The sequence below is a fragment of the Pinus tabuliformis genome, chromosome 9 (assembly GCF_031772625.1).
Source record: "Pinus tabuliformis cultivar Carrire ecotype Pingquan chromosome 9, CPIR1, whole genome shotgun sequence".
NCBI lineage: Eukaryota > Viridiplantae > Streptophyta > Pinopsida > Pinales > Pinaceae > Pinus > Pinus tabuliformis.
Window position 1 is genome coordinate 92,250,927 of NC_142307.1, and position 17,407 is coordinate 92,268,333.

The following is a 17,407-nucleotide window of genomic DNA, read 5'->3' on the forward strand; positions in this document are numbered from 1 at the left end:
ATGCTCCAAGATTTCCATTCCTTAATTGTCACATTCCCACATTGAATGTATGTAATTTGAGTCGTTGTTGTAGTTTTTGAATTTAATTATGTTATGCAACCTACGCACGAATAGATAAATCAGTGACTTAAAGATTATTCTCTTCAAAGTAGAAATCTCCTTTACATTACATAATTGAATAATTCCTAGATGATTGAAATGAAAAAAACTCCTCTCTATATATAGGATTCTAAGGGGCCACAATATAATCAGAGCCCATAAAAATAGCAATGTAAGGGCACACCAATAACAATAATGGCTTTCTATGGGGCATAATAATAACAATATGAAGACTACATGGGAAAATAATAACAATAAGTGGGGCACACTAATAATAACAATGAGGGAATACACTAGTATTATAGGGACCTAACATGCCCTTCTCCTCCAAAAAAGTGTTTTCTTAAACGCTTGAGTGGTTCTGGATGCTTCAGTATAAAATTCTCATCCTTCCATGTCAAATATTTAGCAGGTAAGTTCTTTAACTGTATGAGATACTCTAATATTGATAGATTTCGTAGTTGTCAAGTTCTTATTTCCATGACTGATTCAAGTTCCGATATGATTTTTCCTTATTCATAAAGTTCTCGCAATATTGTTAGAGCTGGGAGCTTGTGACCTATAACCTTCTTTAACCATGAAACATGGAAAACTAGGTGCACTCAGGAAGATGCAGGAAGCTCCAATTTTATGTCATAGTACCAATATTTTGCAACACCTTGTAAGGACCCTAATACTTTGGTGATAATTTATTATCCTTCATATCTTACTTCACAAGCATTTGTTTATATTGTTGTAGTCGTAAAAATACCCAATTGCCTACATCAAAACTTCTTTTGCTGTGATGTTTATTTGCCTGTTGTTTCATTCTATTCCCCACCAAAGTGAGGTTATCCTTTAAGAGTTGGAGAACTTATTGTTAATGCTCTACGTTATCTTCCCCTTCTTGAACCTTTAAATTTTATCTTAAATATAATGTTATAGATAGTGGATGATATCCATAAAGTGCCATAAATGGGGTCATTTTTGCTACAATATGGAAGGATGTGTTATACCACCATTCAGCCAAAGGTTATCACTTGACCCATTGGGTTTGTTTATCATATACAAAGAGACAGATATATCCTTCCAAACATTTGTTCACTATCTCAGTTTTCTCATCAGATTGAGGATGATAAGATGATATATGAGCTAATTAAGTACCCAGACAAGAAAATAATTTTGTCCAAAAATTTCTAGTGAAAATGGGATATTTGCCACTTACAATAAGCTTTGGGTTCCATGTAGCTTTTGAATTGTTTCCATAAATGTAATAGCAACTGTACTATATTTAAATGGAAGATATAATGCACGACAGTGTGCAACTTGGTAAGCCTATCAACTAGCACTGTGATGAAACTCTTTCCTTCGGACTTGGGTAAACCTAAGATAAAATCCATTGAAACCACCTCCCAACATTGACTTGGAATGGATAAAGGTTGTAACAGACTCGGGGTCTTAATTGTGTTAACTTTATTTTTTTGGAAGACAAAACATTCCACCAGAAAATTTGAATATCATATTTAGGGCCACCCCAAAAAAAATCCTTCTTAACCCTGTGGTAATTTTTAAAAATCTTGAGTACCCTCCTAAGGGAGAGGTGCGCAATTCCAAAAGAATATTTTTTTATAGTAGGGAATTTCTACAAAGGTATAAGCAATCTGTGTACCATAATGAATCATTTTTCTAGCTAAATGTATCATATGTACTGGTATCTTGGTGCAACTGTTGAATGAGTTCCCACACTTATTCGTCATTCTTCCATTTGTCCTTTGCTTTGGTTATCCAATCTGGCTGGATAATAGAAATGGCACAAAGCAATGCTTTCACATCCTCATCCTTTATTGAGAGTGCATCTGCAAAAAAAAATTGCTTCCATTTTTTGTAGATTATTTCAAAGTCATAACCCTACACCATTGTGACCCATTTTTACTACTCTTCTGAAGGTAATATTTGTTCTAAAAATCATTTATGACTATCATGATCCATTTTTAGCTTGAAGTGTATTCCCATTAGGTAAGGTCACCATTTCTTAAGTGCATGCATTATTTCCAACATTTCCTTCTCATAAATAGCTTTGTGTAAATACTTTCATTTCATTGGATGACTTTCAAAAGAAATGAATCTTCCTTCTTGCATTAAAACAACACCAATTCCATTTCTTGAGGCATCACATTCAATAATAAAGGTTTTTGTGAAGTCGAGTGTAGCTAGGACCAATGCTTTGCACATTTCCTCTTTAAGATGTTCAAAGGCCTTAGTTGCTTCTTGAGCTGAAGAAAATGCATATTTATTCAGTAATGTTGCTAGACGTACTGCTATTCTCCCATAATGACTAACAAACTTTCAATAATACCCTGTCAACTTCTTGCAGACGCTATGGATGTGTGGATTTTCCATTCCTTAATGGATGTAATTTTTTTAGGTCCTACCTTAACACCCTGATGAGATACCATATGATCTAGATATTCCTCCTGTACTCCAAAGAAACAATTTTGCATACAATTGTTTCTCCTCCAATAGTTTGAGCACCCTTTGAACATGTTGAGCATGATCCTTCTAAGACTTGTTGTAGATTAGTCAAAAAATACTACCACGGCTTTTCTATGGAAGGGTTTCAAAATGGAATTCATCAAACCTTGAAATTTAGATGGTGCATTGGTAAGGCCAAAAGGCATGACCAAAAATTCATAATGGTCGTCATGAGTTATAAATGTTGTTTTTGAAATGTATTCATTCTTCATTTTTATTTGATGATATCTTGAATGCAGATCCAACTTGGTGAAGTAAATTTATCCATGTAATTCATCTAATAATCCATTAATGAAGTGAATGGTAAATTTACTTTTGATAGTGAGCTTGTTGAGCTCCCTATAATTCGGACACATGCACCATGATCCATCCTTCTTGTGCACCAATACTATTGGAGCAGAGAAAGGACTTTGACTAGGTTGAATTATACTAGCCTCTAAAATGTTTGCAACCATACGTGCAATTTCACTCTTTAAGGCATAGGGGTATTTGTAAGGCTTGATGTTTGGAGGAAAACTTCCTAGAATCAGATGAAATGATGATCATGATCATGAATAGGTGGGAGGCCCTTGGGAGTCTCAAATACCTTAGAATGATTGTCTCGTACTTTTTGGAGATGTGGAGAAATATATGATTTTGATGTTTAAACCTCTAGTGAATATAATTGTCCAATTACGCCCCATTTTTCTTTCTTTAGAATCTTTTTCATTCCATTAGATTTTATTACCTTTCCTAGTTTCCTTGTTATACCCCTTAATTCAACTTCCTTTCCTTCCAAAAAAAATTAAATAAATGTTCTTGAAAATTAAAAGCTATCATACCCAAAGATTGTAACCATTGGACTCCTAGTACCACATAAACATCACCCATTGGAATGGAAAGCATTGGACTATTCAATACATATTCTCTCATGGATAGATGGATATTATGGCACTTTCCAGAGAAATTTATGGTTCCTCCATTTGTAACCATCACTTGAAACTCTGGTGCTAGATATAGGAAGCAATTCAATTCCTTGGATATCTTACAATGAATAAAATTATGGGTACAAAAACTCCCCTAGTTAGATAAACTTAGTCTATTTTTATCTGAAAATGTAAGAAATTAAATTAACGGATCCATAATTATGCATTAATCATTTTTTCACACATGTGGAGATGAACAAAAAATTACAAATTCTAATTTAAGGATGGTAGTTAGCACAATGTCATGGGAAAGGCTATTACCATATATTTTACCATATATTGGTCCTTAATACTTCCAACCTCCCAAGTTTATGGAAGATCTTATAGTGAGACTCGAATAAATGACATAATTTTTTTGTCCAATCAAGTGTTTAAAAATTATTATTTTTAATTATAGTAAAAAAATACGTTATTTATTTATGAAGTTTGACAATATGTTTTGCAAAAGTGAAAGACAAAGTAATAATACGAATTGAAAAATGATTGCTAGATTCCTTCCTAGAAAAGGACTAGTAATATTGTGTCATGTATGCTCTGACATACACTGGTTTATGAATAACAATATCATATGATGTATCCTTTGGAATACATTTGGTCTTTGCAAGATAGGGAAAATGTCATCTTTTCGCATGTCGGTTGTTGCATCATGTATATAGTTTTGTTCTAGTAGTTTCAAGAGGTCACCCTTGCACAAATGTTTTTTTCTAACCATGTAAAAAATTGTTGAACTCATTTCAAAATTTTTAATCATTGTCACACAAGTGTCGTCACATAGGTCACGAAGTGTATCTAAATTGTTGCACTTATCGTAAATTCATCACATGGAGGGATATGCATTATCATGTGTCTTGGATTACCTATGTTATTGTGTCATCAAGTATTCTATGTGTCTGATAACAATTGAAGTTTTATCACTTTTCACATCAGCCTCACTGATCTTGCACTTAGTCATTTTCAAGAAAGCTTCCCTACCAAGAAACCTAGCTTCACCCGACCTCCCTGAACTCTGAACTATGCAGTATCAGTCCTCACTTGTGATCTGACCTCTTGCCACTACACATTACGCAATTCCTGCCTCTTAGGACTGTTGCGTTGCACATTTTCTTTTCCCAAGCCTCGACCTTGACTCCCATAATGGTGCAATATTTCCTCCAAGAATTGTCTTAATTGCGCACTGCAAAGTATATATCCTGAAGATCATACTTGAGCTCCTGAACTGGGTAGTTGAGTGATGCCCCAACCTCTCTTGTCTCCCATAATTATGAAATGTTCCCACCTAGTGCTCATCCTCCCAGCCTCTCACATTGACCCTGGGAATTGTGCAATTCTTCTACTCATCCCAACCTGAAATACGCATTGCATAGTCTCAAGGCTTAAGGCTCCCCTTTCCTGCTTCAACTACACAACTGCACAGTTACTCAGACATTTTCCCAACCTTCTATCTGGTTCCAACTTAGTCAATGGATTAATATTCTCAATCTTAGGCTAGGGGTTTTCTTGGATTGATGTCGTCTCGTCGTGAGTGAATTGCAAGAACACGTACCTTATTATGCCCTGGTAAGATGATGAAGAAGGAGATGAAGGAGTGAAACATGATAAAATACCATCTTGTAGCTAAATATGCAAGTTGATCAAACAAGATAAATCAAAGGGAAACCATTTTGCGATCACCCTTCAAGACTTGAGATCATTGAAGATCCCTTATCACCAAGTAATGAGGAGGTGAAAGAAGAAGACCTATAACAAAGAGTGACAGGAGTTTATTTAAATTTCCATAGCATAAACCAATTCTATGTCATTAGTGGCATGTCTTGTCATGTCATGAATTGTAGCATGCCACACTTTTGTGGTTAATGATGTAAATTATGTTTCAAAAATGTATTGTGATGCGGAATTCCAAAGGACATGTGTGGAATATGAAGAGTCATGTAAAGTTGAAAAATCATAGGAAGTCAAATAAACATGAGGGTAGATGAAGAGTCATAAGGAAGGTGAAGCATCACTTCCTGATTGTTATATATACACCCTCATTATAAGAGAAAATTATTTTTCACCGTGGCTCCTCCCACAAGGCATTAGAGAGATAAGCTAGTTCTTTCAAGGAGAAAGGATTGGCTTTAAGTCTCCACTATTTGAGCTACTAGTGTTCATTTTACACATGTTGCTTCAAACTTTTAATTCATATAAGAAGCCCTATGGTCCAACACATTCTTCATGCATCGATTACGAATATTTGTAAGACTATTATGCGAATGTTTGTAATTCATGTTTGCTTTCATCTATGCTAAAGTAGTTGAACTATTACGATTATTTTGGTACTTATCATATTGATAATGTGTTGTAATTGATATTAATGTTGTCACATCCTTGTGGACTATTTCATTGGATATTAGATAGATCTTCCTTATTACATTTGTTGCACCAACCGTCAAATCTCTATGGACTATTCGGCTTGATGATGTATGGACCATTCTCATTTATGTGTGTCTCTACTTGGGTGGTACTACTATCTGTCTCATACAAGCTCAATTTTCTTTCCCTTCATAGTGAAAAGAATTTGACAAAAATATGATTGAACACTCACCAAGCACACCCCCTTTGCGTTTCGAAGGCACATGTACGTTCCTCTCTCTTCCTGAGAAATAGAGCGAAGTCATATCTTTAGGATAACAGATAATCAAGCCATATTACGAATAGGGCTACTATCCCAAATGGTGTGAGGTCTAATTGGGACCACATATTTGGGATACCCCTTAAATTTTGTTGGGTCTAGCACAATCAACATTTCTAGCACTAGAAGGAGGGAAACAAGACTTTTATGTCTAATAACATCGCTAACCCCAAACTTACTTCCTCTAGTGAAGGTAGTAACATTATTAGTAGCTCCCTAGCACATATTCTTGAAGTTGGTAATTCTTCTTATCCTGGAACTATGCAAGATTAAGAAAGATCTTACGATCAGATCCAGGCCATACGCCCCATTAGCCAAAAGTTTACAAGAGCTAATGGATTGATACCCAAAGGAGAAACTCTTCCATAGTTTATGAAGAAGAACCAAACAACCCCCACTATGATAGTGGTCTCAACAGTTGTAGAATTGATTCTCTTGACCCTTGAAGAGTTAGCAGTTTTTGGAGAAGAGGTAGAAAAACTAGAAGAACATCCAAACTTAAACAATAATGAAGCTGATAACATAGTTCTCTCGGACGATACTTTCCGCGGGTTGGATAGAGAAGAATAAGAAGAATAAAATCAATCAAATTCTACAGAATGAGGGGAAGACAATGATGAATACATTGTAGACCAAGATTTGGAATGGATAAATCAGGGCCCACTTGCACTGTCGAGTGTGTTACATAATATACCAAGGGAATCAGAGAAGATACTAATGAAGTATAACCGTGACAAAGCAATAAAAGAGAAGGACCATCTAGAGAACTTCTACCTACACGTGCAAACACTTGAGGTACATTGTGATAACGTTGCATGTAAGCTGCTTCCATGTACCTTATATGGAAAAGGAGCTATATGGTATCTTAGCCTTCCTCTGAACTCAATCCAAAATTGGAGGGGTTTTAAGAAATTATTTCTTTGAAAATTCATTGATGATAAAACCACCACCAATATTTTGAAAGAGATGGGCAATATTAATATGGAGTAGAAAGAAAAGATGAAAGATTTAAATTAGAGGTTTAACCATATCTTGAATAGATTTCCACCAAACTCAAACCCTTATGATTCCATAAGAATTTACTATTTCACATCTTCCTTACCATCAAACATTGAGAAATTCATGAAAAGAACTACGAAACCAATCTTGGTTGAAACTTTTGAAGCAGAAATCACAATTGAGATTGATCTACATTCGATTGGAGTCATCATAGATAATGGAGTAATAAAGGACTCCAAAGGTATGGGGAAAAGGTCTCAAGACTCCATAAGAAAGGTGAAAGAAAATAACTAATTGATCTCTTGAACTTGACCCACACTATCAAGTCTATTTCCAATGAGTTGGCAGAATTGAAACAAATTCCAAGAAAGACCACCGTGAGTAGAAAGCACCCTAAATCTTTATAAGAAGGACTTACAACTATGGAAGCCACAATAACCAATTGGCCAAGTCTGGGCAAAGCTCGAACATTCTGTTGAATATAAAAAGCAAGGGCATGGATTAGTATTGTTCATTTCATCATGAATAACACTCAGAGAAAACATGTCCACAGTGCAACTACATCATGAACACTCTGATTGCATACTTTATTGATGCAATTCTTACTGATGAGATGCTAGATTCTGCAGAAGAAAAGGAAGAAATTTTTGTGGTCGAGGAGACTCCAAGAATGGTGCATGCAGTGAACACGTCCAGTTGTGTACTCACAACTAGAAAAAACAATGCCTAAAAGAAACCATTCAATAATAACCTAGCCTAAAATCAAACCGCTCAATATAAACTATGAAGCCAAGGGCCAACTACTACATAAGAGTTGGCAAAGAAGAAATTGAAGTAACATTTGTTGACAAAGATTAGTTCTCTCATCAACTTAACGCAGAATACTCAAAATAAGTCTAGGAATGAATTCACATCGAAAAGTAGTTCCGCAAGAAACAAAATCAAGTCCACCATTCTGGAAGTAGCATATAATTCAACTCCCTTGGACACTTTAGAAATCTCTCCCACACTAGATTACAACATTTTCAATCAAATGAAGAAGGCTCATGTGAACATATCACTATCTGAACTAAAAAATATCACGATACAGAGGGACATGCTCCTACACGCACTTGGATAACCCATCTCAGTAATGATGCTTCTTCACAAAAGGGAGTCAAATCTCATAAGTACCCTAGTTCAGGGGAGTGCATACTTAGTACTTTAACTTTCAATGTAAATCCTCTCTGCCCCCGGTTTTTGTTAACATTTGAAATTTTCAACTACAGTATACACAGTTTCTTAGTTATTTTTGTGCATCGGTAAACATAATAACCTTATATGTTGCAAATGAAAATAATGCAAAATGGGATAAAATGGATGCATAGATCATTCATCTTCACAGGACTCTTGTCCATGCAATTGGTGAGCTCAAAAATGTTCTTATTCACTTATCATCTGATCACTGAGTTCTCCAGTGTATAAAAATAGTAATTATGGACATTAGGAAGCATAAAGTGTGTGATTGAGTAGATATTTGTCTAACAAGTTACATGGGTACTTTTCCATGAACTAGTTACATTTTTGGATTCTGTATAAGTGCAGAAATAATTAAATATGAGTGAACTTAAGCGGTATTGAAACATACGGTAACTCCCTTAGAAAGCAAGAATGAGCCAATGGATTTCATAGATCTTACCTTTGGAAATTTCTTTTTGGAAATTGAACTTGGTCGTTATCTTTCTCATCCATCCCTAGTTCCACTAGATACACAGTTGGAGCTCTTTCTTATTCCAATTGGTGAAAATGATGTTTGTACAGTTAGTAGTGTAACAATAATAATACTAGTGTAGTATGTATCCATTGTACATATGATATGTTGAATTTGTATTTTGATGGTTCCAAAATGCGAAAGGGATTTGGAGTTGGTTCTATTTTAGTAGACCTGCGACAAAGAAAACATCAAATCTCTAGCCACTCGGAATTTGAGTGCATGAACAACATTGTGGAATATGAAGCACTCATCCTAGGTTTGCAAAGAATTATCAACCTCAACATTGTGGTTCTCAAAGAAATAAGTGACTCATAAATTATCGTTCGACATGTACATGATATCATACATTGTGTGTCACCTCATATCAAAAGTTACCAACAAGAATAATGTTGATTTAGGTTGATTAATGTTGGTCTAACATTTCTATGTGCCATAGACATTGCATTCCATAGATTAATTGGACAAATTATGGTGGTCTACCTCGATGATATCACAATATGTTATAAGAAGATATCTGACCACATATGCCATTTGTAGAAAATATTTGAGGAATGTCGCAAATACAGGATATCCCTTAATCCCAAGAAGAGTATTTTCACAATGTCCGAGGGTAACCTCTTGGGCCACATTATTTCCAAAGGTGGGATTAAAGTATACCTTGATAGGGTCAAAGAAATCATGCAAATTCCCTTCCCATTGAAGAAGAAAGCTATCTAGTCCTTCCAAATGAAAATCACCTTCCTCTGAAAGTTCATCTTCGATTATGCTGAGATTTTCAAGTGAATACATGAGATGGTAAAGAATGATGCAATATATAGATGGGATAAAGGAAAAATTATGCATTTTATTGTATCAAGCAATATATCGTAGAAGCACCTCCTCTATACGTCATAAATTTCACTAAAGATTTTATGCTCTACATCTTTGCTTCTGACACTTATCTCATTGTTTTGGTTATGAAAAATGACGATAAAAATAATGAGTGATGAATATATTTTATGAGTTCTAGTCTTCAAGGACCTGAACTCAACTGTACCACCATTGATAAATAAGCATACGTAGTATACAAGGCTATGAATTACTTCTTGCCCTATCTTTCGAAACGTCACTGTATTATTTTTTCTCTGTACCCAACATTCATATCATTGTTTGTTCAATAAGAGATGGGTGAGAGAAGAGAGAACTAGATGACCGAATTATAAGAATATAATCTAGAGTTTAAACCAGTTCACACCATTAAGGGCCACAATCTATGACGACTAGCAGCAGAAGGAGTGGAAGAAAAAGAAGAAGAATATCCTTTTGGATGGGAACAAGAAATAAAAAAGTACAATGTAGAGTGAACTTCTCCCATTATTATCACAAACTCTTGGTACACATATGTGCACCAATACTTTGAGCATGGCAACATGCCCTCCCATTTATCTGCATGACAGAAGAGGTCATTTAGACTCAGATCATTATCTTACTAGTTGGTGCATGTGGTGATTTTTAGAAAGCACCATAATGGAGAACTGCTCAGGTCTTTGGAAGCACACAATTCAGAGGAGGCATTGTGTGACCTCCACGATGGACCAGTCGGGGGACATTTTGTAGGAAACACAATTGTGCATAAAATCATCCAAGGCGATATCTATTGGCCCACATTTTTCAAATATTCTCACTCTTATGTCCACAATTTTCTGGTCTTTCAAAGGTTTTCCAACCAAAATAATAATTCAATTGCCCCATTGGAGCCTATCACAGTGGAAGAACCCTTTCAATAGTGGGGCTTGGATATTATTGGAGAATATTTCCACATTCATCAAAGAAACACCACTATATTCTCATGCTACATACTGATTTAGGTGGTGGATATAAGAATATTCAATTAAACACGTGAATGATCAGGAATTCATCAGTTTCCTTCAGTAGAATATCATCCCTAGGTTTGATGTTTCTACTTCACTTTTTTTTCAATAATGAAACATATTTCTCATTGCTAAAACTCTATGATTTTGGACTATATAATGGAATTTCATTGAAGAACTCTATAATTATTATTCACATGGGAATGGTCTTGTTGAGTCCACAAATAAGAATTGTGTATGTCATCAAAAATACCATATTATTTGAATAGAGGAAGTAGCATTCCACTTTGGTAAATGCTTTGTGGGCTGACTGAGTCATGCAAAAGACCCCTCTAAATACCTCCCCTTACATCCTAGTGTATGGAAAATAATCCATCCTCCCTCCTAACATTTATTTTCCTACTCTATAAATTTCACAAGAATCCCAAGGAAATCCATGCTTATTAGTGGATCATAGGATGAGAACTCTTCACAATTTGCAGGAAGAAAGGTTGAAAGCAAAAGAAATATTTTCACTTCATTAGAACTATATTAAGAGGTGGTTCGACAAGAAGTATGCAGGGTAGAATAAATTTAGTTTGGGCGAATTAGTGTTTATGTGGTACAAATACCATGAGGAAAAATGAAAATACACCAAGTTTTAATCCCTGTGGGCTAGAGCATTCATAATTCACAAAAATATTGGAAAACACATGTATCATCTACAATAACTTGACTGGAGGATTAACTCTCTCTCCGTTAATTGCCAAGACATAAAGCATTATTTTAAATGAAGATCTGGGGTTGTGCCCTAAACTATGTACATAATATTTTCTTATTTGTTTGATTTTGGCTTTTGTTTTCTGTGTGTGTCATGTAAATAAATGTTGTGTATCAATGTGCTTCTTGGCTTCCTTATGTGTTCCTAAGTTAAAAGAGAGTCTTGTGACACATAAGCATTTTGGTAACCTTCTATCCATATTCCTTTTGTTGGTTATATGTTTTGGTTGATGAAGTTCTGATGGAAAATACGATCCGTTTGTAAGGATATTTTTGGTTAAACCATGAACTTGTGTATATTCACAAAAACCTCGTGCCCACACTCGATTTCTATGTTTTCATATTTTCATGCCTGTCCAATTAGTAGAGGATGAGGAAGGGAAAAAGATAAAGGACAAAATCTAAATTAGAGGTCTCTATATGCTTCTCTGAAGGAACAAATTCTTCTACTCTCAATAAGTTAGATCCCTCTTTGATGGATAAAATGAATAAGTTCCAAGGCATAGTCCTATAAAATAAATAAATAAAGGAAAAAAGGTTTCCTACAAAAAGATATGAAGAAAGAAACTCCACCGGGGTACTGTCCAAGCTCTCTGGGAGCGAAGCAATGTTTGTGTTCCTATAGTGACTCCGCAAGATAATTTTCGAGCCTGCTGGTAGTGGAGCAACACCATAGATGAAAAACCATATTTTGAAAATATTAAGCTTGTGAACTTCACTACACTTGCCAACTTGAAACTTTACAATATCACTGAATCTTATGTGTTCAACAAAGAAAGGTTTAGAGGGGACCATGCTTATTCATGGGGTAAGTGGAGAGACCAAGGTAATCCACATGATGAATCAATACTCTCCAAAGAACCAAGAACATGCACAAAAGAGTTAACCAAGGTAGAGAAGATGGAATTCTACCAGTGTGTCACCAAGTGTTGTCACTTGTACAAATCCCTCAAAAAAATTTATTTCTGCTCAATTTCAGAGCCTTATTTGGTCTTCTACATTGTCTTCACAAACATCAAAACTCTTTCCATATGTTTTCTTCAGGAGGTTTTTTCCCATTTACAATATAGGCAAAATGTCATCTTTTCACATGTCTGTTGTCACATCATGTACATAAGCTTGTTTTGGTAGTGTCAAGAGGTCACCATTCTGTAAATAATTTTAGTGTTGAATTTATTGGAAGTGTTAGACTCGGTCTAGTAGCCCTCCACCAGAGATCAAAGCTCTTTGCATTGTATGATTAGGTGTCTCATCAGTGTGATCATGTTGCATTCCGTTAGGCATGCCATAATCCTGGTGGAGGGAGTTTGTGTCTTTTTATTCCCCTCCTGTTTGGCACTGCTGGTTCAGGTTTGCTTAAGTTAATAAAATCTTCAAAGGGTCATTCATTTTCTTTTAAATTTCGAGGTCTTAGGTCTAGGGTTGAGTCAATTTTTGTCTTGAGAGGTCATAAAGGACCAGCAAGACAGAGGGATGTCCTTCATTAAACATCTTTTTCAATAATTCTGACTATTGTACAGCTAAATTTTTACCTCGTCTTCAAAAACTCTGTTTTTGGAAAACAAGGGTCATTATCTCATTTTTGTAAAAATTGTCAAAATTTCAAATTCTTTAAATGTTGAAGCGCAGCCTTGGTATCCTTTGCCAAAGCATCTTAGAAGCTATCCCTGCAAAAATTTTCAGAAGAAATCATCATTTCAATCAATATTTTCAAAGAAAGGAAACCAGAAGTCAGAGCCAATTAATTCAAAAAAGTGTCAACACTCAAACATTATAAAGTGGGTTTTGGGCAAATAAAAATCTAAAGGAAGCCTATAAAAGCACATCACTCTTCATTAGCAACTCATTTGCCTCTCACAAGCTAAGAGAATCCTTGCAAAGGCGATTTTAGGAGTTATTGAGCAAATTGGGTAGTTTCAGAGGCGCGCTACGCATCAGGGAGTGCACGCTACGCGTCAGGGGCGCACTACGCATCAGGCTGCCTTTCTCAGAACAAATTTTCACATGCGCTACGCATCAGAGGGGCGCTACGCATTGGGCGAGGGGCGCTACGCGTTGGGTTTTTCGCCCAACAAACTATCAGCAAGCTATCAAATCGTCTTTTCTCTCAAGCAATTGCAGGTAGGCCTCTCCTCCATGGCTAAATTTGGTTTTTCAAGTTGAATGAGATATTAATATGCTTGAATGCCATGAAAATGAAAAGTAAAAACCCTTCTTTGATGTGGAAGCTTTAAAGTCTTAATGGTGCTAGGGTTTCAATTTTTTTTTTCCTGTCCAAGGTTGCCCATTTGTAATCCCTCTTTTCCCTTATTTCCATCAACATTCTCCTTCAAATTTTCCCAAAAAGTCTCATAATTCTTCTCTCTAAAATTCCTAAAACCTACTAAATTCCCAAACCCCACTTCACCTTAAAATCCCACAATTTTGTGATTTCCCATGTTGCCTTCCCTAAATTCCTTCTTTATGTTTATTGTCCCTAATTCCCTCACGTTCCCCTTTCCCTAACAATCCCCTTGTATTTATGTCCCCTTGGTGACAGCATTTGACAAAGTCAAACAGTAGTTAATTGATGCAAAGTTAGCATTACATTTCAGCTATCTTGCCTTCAAAACCATGTCAGAAACCGAATCAGATTATCAGCAGAGTTATGAGAGTGAATCAACATCTGAGGTAGAAGTGCCAAGGAGGCATCACAAGGGTGGTAAGGGTGGTCGGCATGTCAGGGAGGAGCCCACTTCTCTGGCTCATTTGCAAGCTTGTCCACTTGCAATGACATGTTTTCAGTATCAATCATGCCTTGGATATTGTGAGCGAATCTCACAAATTCAACATCACAGAGAACTAGTCCGCTTGTTTGTCCTACATTTGCACAATGGTCATGTGAACCTTGCAGGAGTGGACTTCACTCTATCACCTGAAATTGTTGCTCAAGCCACCGGGATACCAAATGTTGGGGAGGAGTGCACCAAGCGCAAGCAGCTAGACAGATTTCATTATCAACCATACATCAAACCCGGATGCATGAGACACCTAACTTCTTTTTTTCCTTTCAGATTCCTAAGGGATGAGTATGCACCCTTGATGAGGCTCATTATGCGCTATTTCACTTGTGAGGGCAGATTTTCATGTTTATATTCGTACCATATCCATTTGTTGATGCATTTCACCCGGGTACGAATGATGAACATACCATTTTTCATGTGCCGAAATATAGAGAAGATGGTGCCCATAGTGCAAAGGAAGAACCCCGCACAGCAACACAAAAGTATATATCATTATGCACTAATCGAGATCACAGTGATGCATCAGTTGGCATAGCAGGGTATTGCTTGGGAGGATTTCATTTCTCGTGACTTCTTCATGGTGCCACAGCCACCTCCTGAGATTGTCCATGATGAGGGAGGTCCTTCATAGCAGTTTCACATTCCAGAGCCCGAGCATGTCAGCACTCCAGCATGTGTTACATATCAGAGAGGCCACAGGGCCTTGTTTGCATCTGCACGGCGAGTATTATCTCCACATCAGGTGGAAGGGGTATCGCCTTCTTCATCAGCACAGCGAGTGTTATCTCCACATCAGGTGGAAGGGGCCTCGCTTTCGACAGCAGCATAGGTACAAGAGAGGGGCAAGCAGCCCATGATTGATAAGGGGCCATCAGGTGATCCGAACATAGATATCATTGACCTTGATATCAGTTCTCCTAGCTCGGAGCCAAAGGAGATCATTCAACAACTAAAGGCTAAAATCACGTGTTGCAGCAAAAGTTGGAAATGGAAAATTGGACAATCACATACTTAGAGCAGCGCAACAAGCACTTAGAGGATGAACACACTCTTGATGAGTTGCGGAGGATCCGAGAAGACCGGAACTTGGCTCGCAAGAGACCAGGTGATTTGACACCTATTGAGCAAGGGTCTATGCTCATTCAGGTGAACACTCATTTAGAGAAGTTGATAACCAAGGCAAATAGGGACAAAGATATGCTCTGCCACATGAAAAATCACTATTGGGCCCGCATGCATGTGTGCAAAGCGAAAATGAAGGTACTCAAAGCACGCTTGGCCAAGGCACTAAAACGGAGAAAAAGGCCCGATCCACTTCAGATTTTGGCTGAAGCCACCTTGAAGGAGCATGGTGCTCAATAATACACCCTCCGCTCAAAAATCAGAAAATTTGGAGCAATTTTGGTCAATTTTGAATTTTTTTTGCTAAAAACAGGTTTTTTCCCTCAACGCATAGCGTGCCGCGTGCTACCATTAAGTTGGGGAGGTCAATTTCAGAAAAACTCAGCATTTTTGGATTTTTCATGAAAAATTACACTTGCTCAGCCACTGCCAAGACATTTCATGAAGATTTGGGCCCCCAAAAGGTCAAAAACATGAAAAAAATGACCTTTTGCCACTTTTTGGACACACAGGAAGAAGTCTTGGGGGATTGCATTTTTGGAGGGGCAAATGGCCACCAGATTGACAAATTCCACTTGGGCTGGCGAGTAGACATCCCGAACTTTCCAACAAGCCCACTTGTGCCTCATTTGGATGCCGGGAAGTTCCCCAAACGTGGGCTCAAAAGCGCGCTACGCATTGAGAAATGGCGCGCTATGCATCAGGACATTTTCTCAATTTTTCACCTTCAGGTCAGGAAAACGCAGCATTTGACTAGTTTTGACTTTTTGGTGGGATTTTTCATCCTCCTTGATGTAATTGATGTAGTTTCATGTTGACATGACACTTTTTTACCTATTCTATAAGATTCATTCATAAAATGGCAAAAAATTAATGAATGAATTGGTTTCCTAACTTATAGAGGCAAGTTGTTTTGATTGCCTAGATTGTAGTGCTCAGTTTAGAATTGGTTGAAACAGCTCCTAGGATGATGAGCTCGACCCCTAGAGGAAAGGGAATGTGTTAGCTTGCCTATATTATGTACTTTCTTAGTGATTTTCATGGTTGGACTCTTGAGGGATAAGCTTAGACTGTATTACACATTGTATCCCTGCAATTTTGGCAAAGGAAAGACCAGGGTTTTGCAGCACTATTTGGGATTCCTGTGGTGATTTGTGTTGATGGTGTGTTTCTCTCATGTACTTGTAAGTTTGTTATGTGTACCATTTTCCTACTCTTCTCTTCTGCAAATTAAGTAAATGAAGTGTTAAGGTAGAATTCATGGTTTCTATGCTCTGCCTTTAAGTTTGCTTAATATCTCTGTTTTCATTTGTTTAAGGAGAACTCTCGATGGTTTCTTGCTCTCCTTAACTCCTCACCAGTCATATCTATCCATTCACTTATTTCAAAGACATCAAGAAAATCTCCTACCTTGCCCCAACAAGACCTCTGCAAAAACTGTGTCTCATCCCCGCACCCAAAATTGCCGTGCTCAGTTTTCCAACAAAACCCTAAAATTTAAAATCAAACTTTCCCTATCAGTTTACTAGCCTAAAATCAGTGTTCTTTATTGGTCATATCAACCCTTTGAAGACCTTTTGCCGAGATAGACCCGGAGAGAGCCCTCTCCTGTCCCCGTAGGGCTAGCTACGAGGCTAAGTGGTTTGATGTTGCCTTGAATTTTGTCTTTTTTAGCCTGAGGCCAAATTCAAGCCCTAACATATTGGCGACCATACTGGGGAGAACAACTTGTTTGTTGGTTGACGTGTTTATTCATAATTCTTAGACGGAGCCTGAAGTTATGCCCGGTAGCCTTCAAAACGCTTTTGCTTTCCATAAGCGGAAGTAGATAAACGCTGCTTCAGTCAATCTCCGTGAGCTTGTGAATACAACACTTCGATTGCATTTTACCCCAG